Source organism: Triticum aestivum, chromosome 1D (assembly GCF_018294505.1).
Source record: "Triticum aestivum cultivar Chinese Spring chromosome 1D, IWGSC CS RefSeq v2.1, whole genome shotgun sequence".
NCBI lineage: Eukaryota > Viridiplantae > Streptophyta > Magnoliopsida > Poales > Poaceae > Triticum > Triticum aestivum.
Window position 1 is genome coordinate 130,033,484 of NC_057796.1, and position 8,189 is coordinate 130,041,672.

Genomic DNA, 8,189 nt, shown 5'->3' on the forward strand with positions numbered 1-8,189 from the left:
GCCCCTAACCCTCGTGGACACCCCGTAAGGCACTTGGAGCCCTTCTTTAGCCGCAAGAAATCTAATATCCGGATAAAAATCGTGTTCAAATTTCAATCCAATCGGAGTTACAGATCTCTGGTTATAAAAGAAACGGTGAAAGGGCAGAATCCAGAGCGCAGAAACAGAGAGAGACAGAGAGACAGATCCAATATCAGAGGGGCTCTCGCCCCTCCCACGCCGTGGAGACCATGGACCAGAGGGGAAACCCTTCTCCGATCTAGGGAGAAGGTCAAGGAAGAAGAAGAAGAAGAAGAAGGGGGGCTCTCTCCCCCTCTCTCCCGGTGGAGCCAGAACACCGCCATGGCCATCATCATCACCGCAATCTACACCAACACCTCCGCCATCTTCACCAACATCTCCATCACCTTCCCCCATCTATCTACAGCAGTCCACTCTCCTGGAACCCGCTGTACCCTCTACTTGAACATGGTGCTTTATGCTTCATATTATTATCCAATGATGTGTTGCCATCCTATGATGTCAGAGTAGATTTTCGTTGTCCTATCGGTAATTGATGAATTGCTATGATTGGTTTAATTTGCTTGTGGTTATGTTGCTGTCCTTTGGTGCCCATCATATGAGCGCGCGCGTGGATCACACCATAGGGTCAGTTGTATGTTGATAGGACTATGTATTTGAGGGCAAGAGTGATAGAAGCTTCAACCTAGCATAGAAATTGATGCATACGGGATTGAATGGGGACCAATATATCTTAATGCTATGGTTGGGTTTTACCTTAATGAACGTTAGTAGTTGCGGATGCTTACTAATAGTTCCAAACATAAGTGCATAGAATTCCAAGTCAGGGATGACATGCTAGCAGTGGCCTCTCCCACATAAAACTTGCTATCGGTCTAGTAAAGTAGTCAATTGCTTAGGGACAATTTCGCAACTCCTACCACCACTTTTCCACACTCGCTATACTAACTTTATTGCTTCTTTACCTAAACAGCCCCTAGTTTTTATTGCGTGCTATTTATATTCTTGCAAACCTATCCAACAACACCTACAAAGTACTTTTAGTTTCATACTTGTTCTAGGTAAAGTGAACGTCAAGCGTGCGTAGAGTTGTATCGGGGGTCGATAGAACTTGAGGGAATATTTGTTCTACCTTTAGCTCCTCGTTGGGTTCGACACTCTTACTTATCGAAAGAGGCTACAATTGATCCCCTATACTTGTGGTTATCAAGACCTTTTCTGGCGCCGTTGCCGGGGAGTTACGTGGGGTGATTATTCTCGTGTGTGCTTGTTTGCTTTATCACTAAGTAATTCTTATTTGCTGTTATAAGTTGTTCTGTATCTTTAGTTATGGATATGGAACACGAAATACCAAAAAAATTAGGTGTACTTGCTACTCATGGAGATGGGGAACCTCCTAAAACCCTCGATGCTGGTTATGTGAAAAATATTATGTACTACTTTGATAATCCTGAGAAAACCCCATTCAATTACGTAATGGGAGACACGTTGGATCAACGTGAATAGTTTAGGGATTATCGCTTGACTCAAAAAGGGAAACTATTATGGGATCAAATTCATATGTTGCATTGGTATGCTCGGGAACTATGCTTGAGATATGATTATACTTGTTTCCCTAGGATGAAGGCTCCACACCTTCCCTTTTCATGCAAATTTAATGATGATAAAACCTTGGCTTCTTATGCTAATGGTATGTATGATTACTATGATGTGGAATGAATAGAAGAATTTGTTGCTTTTATGGGTGCTTATGAAATTGAATCTTTGTTTAAAGAGTTTGAAGATTTTGATGATTCAGTTTATAGACCTAAAAATTTAGCTATCCTTAAATATTTCTATGAGAATTATGAATTCAATTCCGATATTGATGATTTTATTGAGAGAGTCTCCGCTGTCCAAGAAGAGACTAATATTTTGCAGGAGTCTATGGAAGAAGAAATTAATGACATTGTGAGCTCATTGGATGAAAAAGATGAGGAGGAGAGCGAAGAACAAAAGGAGGAAGAGCGGATTGATCACCCGTGCCCAACTTCTAATGAGAGTAACTCTTCAACCCATACATTGTTTAATTTCCCTTCGTGCTTACCGAAGGATGAATGCTATGATGATTGTTATGATCCCATTGATTCTTTTGAAATATCCCTTTTGGATGATGCTTGCTATGCTTGTGGCCAAGATGCCAATATGAATTATGCTTATGGAGATGAACTTGCTATAGTTCCTTATGTTAAACATGAAATTGTTGCTATTGCACCCACGCATGATAGTCCTATTATCTTTTTGAATTCTCTCGACTACACTATATCGGAGAAGTTTGCACTTATTAAGGATTATATTGCTGGGTTGCCTTTTACCGCTAAACATGATGATTTTGATAGATATAATATGCATGTGCTTGCTGCTCCTACTTGCAATTATTATGAGAGAGGAACTATATCTCCACCTCTCTATGTTTCCCACATGATAAAATTGCAAGAAACTGTTTATGCTATGTATTGGCCTTTACTTGATGTGCATGAATTGTTCTTGTATGAAATGCTGATGCATAGGAAGAGAGTTAGACTTCGTCATTGCATGATATATGTTGCTTTGTGCTCACTACTAAATGCCAAATCTTTGCTAATTAAAATTGGCTTTGATATACCTTGGGATCCGGGTGGATCCATTACTTGAGCACTATATGCCTAGCTTAATGGCTTTAAAGAAAGTGCTGCCAGGGAGACAACCCAGAAGTTTTAGAGAGTCATTTATTTCTGTTGAGTGCTTTTATAAAGTTTAAAAACAAAAAAATAAAGAGGGGAACCTAAAACTTTTTCAAAAAAGGAAAGCAAAAGTGAGAAAGACGAGCATTGTTAAAGTGGGAGCTAGCATTGAACTTTGTTCATGCTCACGGAAACTTTGTGAATCTTGATTACATAAAATTTTCAACAAAAATAATTATCCCCTTGTACAATTCCATTGTATTATAAAAATAATTTGCCAAGGTTTTCCTTTAGGATGTTTACAATGCTTGTTGGTTTGTGCGGTGCAGGACAGAAACTTTGGCTGTAGTGCGCGATTTTACATTTTTTACTGGAATGTCAAATGGTTCTGAAACTTTTTTGCACTGTCTTTATATACAAATTTTTTATTTTTTCTAATTTTGGCATAATTGTTGGTGTACCAGAAGTATGGTGAATGTTCAGATTACTACAGACTGTCCTGTTTAAGACAGCTTCTGTTTTTTATGCATAGTTTGCTTGTTTTGATGAAACTATCGATTTCTATCAGTTGATTAAGCCATGGAAAAGTTATATTACAGTAGCTAAAATGCAAAACCAAATATGAATTGGTTTTCAACAGTACTTAGAGTAGTGATTTGCTTTATTATACTAACGGATCTTACCGAACTTTCTGTTGAGTTTTGTGTGGATGAAGTGTTCGAAGATCGAGGATGTCTCGATATGAGGATAAGGAGGAGAGGCAAGAGCTCAAGCTTGGGGATGCCCAAGGCACCCCAAGTAAATATTCAAGGAGACTCAAGCGTCTAAGCTTGGGGATGCCCCGGAAGGCATCCCATCTTTCTTCAACAAGTATCGGTATGTTTTCGGATTCGTTTCGTTCATGCGATATGTGCAAATCTTGGAGCGTCTTTTGAATTTAGTTTTCACTTTTATTTTATGCACCATGCTGGTATGAGATAGTCCATGGTTGATTTACAGAATTCTCTTTGCACTTCACTTATATCTTTTGAGTATGGATTTATAGAATGCTTCATGTGCTTCACTTATATCATTTGAAGTTTGGATTGCCTGTTTCTCTTCACATAGATAACCGCCATTTGTAGAATGCTCTTTTGCTTCACTTATATTTGTTAGAACATGGGCATATGTTTTTTAGAAAGAATTAAGCTCTCTTGCTTCACTTATATCTATTTAGAGAGTTGACAGGAATTGGTCATTCACATGGTTAGTCATAAAATCCTACATAAAACTTGTAGATCACTGAATATGATATGTTTGATTCTTTGCAATAGTTTTGCGATATAAAGGTGGTGATATTAGAGTCATGCTAGTTGAGTAATTGTGAAATTGAGAAATACTTGTGTTGAGGTTTGCAAGTTCCGTAGCATGCACGTATGGTAAACGTTGTGTGACAAATTTGAAGCATGAGGTGTTCTTTGATTGCCTTCCTTATGAGTGGCGGTCGGGCACGAGCAATGGTCTTTTCCTACCAATCTATCCCCCTAGGGGCATGCGTAATAGTACTTTGCTTCGAGGGCTAATAAACTTTTGCAATAAGTATATGAGTTCTTTATGACTAATGTGAGTCCATGGATTATACACACTCTTACCTTTTCGCAATTTGCTAGCCTCTACGGTACCGTGCATTGCCCTTTCTCACCTCGAGAGTTGGTGCAAACTTCGCCGGTGCATCCAAACCCCGTGATACGATACGCTCTATCACACATAAGCCTCCTTATATCGTCCTCAAAACAGCCACCATACCTACCTATCATGGCATTTCCATAGCCATTCCGAGATATATTGCCATGCAACTTCCATCATCATCATATACATGACTTGAGCATTTATGGTCATATTGCTTTGCATGATCGTAAGATAGCTAGCATAATGTTTTCATGGCTTGTCCGTTTTTTGATGTCATTGCTATGCTAGATCATTGCACATCCCGGTACACCGCCAGAGGCATTCATATAGAGTCATACTTTGTTTTAGACATCGAGTTGTAATATTGAGTTGTAAGTAAATAGAAGTGTGATGATCATCATTATTAGAACATTGTCCCATGTGAGGTTATCAAAATAAAAGAGGCCAAAGAAGCCCAAATAAAAAAAGAGGGCAAAGAAGCCCACCAAAAAAAAGGAAAAAAAAGAGAAAACAAAAAAATGAGAGAAAAAGAGAGAAGGGGCAATGTTACTATCCTTTTACCACACTTGTGCTTCAGAGTAGCACCATGTTCTTCATATAGAGAGTCTCTTGAGTTATAACTTTCATATACTAGTGGGAATTTTCATTATAGAACTTGGCTTGTATATTCCGATGATGGGTTTCCTCAAATGCCCGAGGTCTTCATGAGCAAGCAAGCTGGATGCACACCCACTTAGTTTCCAGTTTGAGCTTTCATATACTTATAGCTCTAGTGCATCCGTTGCATGGCAATCCCTACTCCTCACATTGACATCAATTGATGGGCATCTCCATAGCCCGTTGATTAGCCGCGTCGATGTGAGACTTTCTTCTTTTTTTGTCTTCTCACACAAACCTCCATCATCATATTCTATTTCACCCATAGTGCTATATCCATGGCTTGCGCTCATGTATTGCGTGAGGGTTGAAAAGGCTGAAGCGCGTTAAAAAGTATGAACCAATTGCTCGGCTTGTCATTGGGGTTGTGCATGATGGGAGCATTTTGTGTGACAGAAACGAAGCATGGCCAAACTATATGATTTTGTAGGGATGAGCTTTCTTTGGCTATGTTATTTTGAGAGGACATAATCACTTGGTTAGTATGCTTGAAGTATTATTATCTTAATGTCAAATGATAGAGTATTGCTTTGAATCACTCGTGTCTTAATATTCATGCCATGATTAGATACATGATCAAGATTATGTCTTTTTTATCATTTACCTACTCGAGGACGAGCAGGAATTAAGCTTGGGGATGCCGATACGTCTCCGTCGTATCTATAATTTTTGATTGTTCCATGCCAATATTATACAACTTTCATATACTTTTGGCAACTTTTTATACTATTTTTGGGACTAACATATTGATCCAGTGCCTAGTGCCAGTTCCTGTTTGTTGCATGTTTTTTGTTTCGCAGAAATCCATATCAAACGGAGTCCAAACGGAATAAAAACTGACGGAGATTTTTTTGGAATATTTGTGAATTTTGGGAAGTGGAATCAACGCGAGACGATGCCCGAGGGGGGCACGAGGCAGGGGGGCGCGCCCCTGAACCTCGTGGACACCCCATAGGGCGGTTGGAGCCCTTCTTTCGCCGCAAGAAAGCTAATATCCAGATAAAAATCGTGTTCAAATTTCAATCCAATCGGAGTTACGGATCTCCGGTTATAAAAGAAACGGTGAAAGGGCAGAATCCAGAGCGCAGAAACAAAGAGAGACAGAGAGACAGATCCAATCTGGGAGGGGCTCTCGCCCCTCCCATGCCATGGAGACCATGGACCAGAGGGAAACCCTTCTCCCATCTAGGGAGAAGGTCAAGGAGGAAGAAGAAGAAGGGGGGCTCTCTCCCCCTCTCTCCCGGTGGCGCCGGAACGCCGCCGGGGCCATCATCATCACCGCAATCTACACCAACACCTCCGCCATCTTCACCAACATCTCCATCACCTTCCCCCATCTATCTACAGCGGTCCACTCTCCCGCAACCCGCAGTACCCTCTACTTGAACATGGTGCTTTATGCTTCATATTATTTTCCAATGATGTGTTGCCATCCTATGATGTCTGAGTAGATTTTCGTTGTCCTATCGGTAATTGATGAATTGCTATGATTGGTTTAATTTGCTTGTGGTTATGTTGTTGTCCTTTGGTGACCATCATATGAGCGCGTGCGTGAATCACACCATAGGGTTAGTTGTATGTTGATAGGACTATGTATTGGAGGGCAAGAGTGACAGAAGCTTCAACCTAGCATAGAAATTGATGCATACGTGATTGAAGGGGGACCAATATATCTTAATGCTATGGTTGGGTTTTACCTTAATGAACGTTAGTAGTTGCGGATGCTTGCTAATAGTTCCAATCATACGTGCATAGAATTCCAAGTCAGGGATGACATGCTAGCAGTGGCCTCTCCCACATAAAACTTGCTATCGGTCTAGTAAAGTAGTCAATTGCTTAGGGACAATTTCGCAACTCCTACCACCACTTTTCCACACTCGCTATACTAACTTTATTGCTTGTTTACCTAAACAGCCCCTAGTTTTTATTTACGTGCTCTTTATATTCTTGCAAACCTATCCAACAACACCTACAAAGTACTTTTAGTTTCATACTTGTTCTAGGTAAAGCGAACGTCAAGCGTGCGTAGAGTTGTATCGGTGGTCGATAGAACTTGAGGGAATATTTGTTCTACCTTTAGCTCCTCGTTGGGTTCGACACTCTTACTTATCGAAAGAGGCTACAATTGATCCCCTATACTTGTGGGTTATCAAGCCCCCCCATGGTATTTCAAGACATCGGGGCCGACTGCGCCCCTCACACCTCCCGGACGAATGACTGCCTTCTTGCGCCGGCCGGTCCAAGCGGCCGGCTGCTAGAAGACGGCGGAACCCAGAAGGCGGCCACGAGGGAGGCCGACTCCTAGCTGGCGGCCCCTCGTTCCCTCGAAGTTAGCACCTCATTACCACAACAAGACAAGGCGTGGCTACAGTGCAGCCTGCCACCCCCGGATCTAGGGCAAAGCGTGGCTACAGTGCGGTGTACCAAGCGGACACCCCTCACCCGCGTGGCACTATTCCCACGCGGCCCGTGACATCATCTACGTCAGAGGGAGCCATGCTCCCATGATGACCAGTCGGTACGGCCTGCAGGTGGCGGGCCCTACCTGTCGGTGAGCCCCAGAAGGCGGCGATGCCCCACCAGGCAGCAGCGGGAGTGGGCCGCCTTCCAGCAGGCGGCCCCCTCTCCCCTCAAAGTTTGTGCGCCATTAACCAGATAAGACGGGGTGTGGCTACAGTGAGCGCCCGCCAGGCGGCGGGACTACAGCCATGCTCCCCCCAACAAAGCCTCCGTCATCAGGGCGAGACTATAGTACTGAGCAGCCGACATGACCCACAGGCGGCAAGTCCTATCTGTCGGCCGAGAGCACGGCAGGCGGCGGGCCCCGGTAGCCGACGGAGAAGCTGGCGACCAGAGACACTGACGGTTGGGTCCTACACCCGGACGGATTACCATTGTACCCCTGGGGGTAGGCCTATATAAACCCCCCAGGTCACCCATGCAAAGGGTTCAGCACATTAGTCACACATACCCACATAGAGAGAGTGAAGTAGGGCTGGTCTTGTTCTTCTTCCTCCTCTAGCCAAACAGCTCAAGGTGCAAGCTTGTAGCTACCTTGTTGAGATAGTGATCATGCGGATACCCCGCAGAGTAGGACTAGGGGTGTTATCTCCTAGGAGAGCCCCAAACCTGGGTAAGATT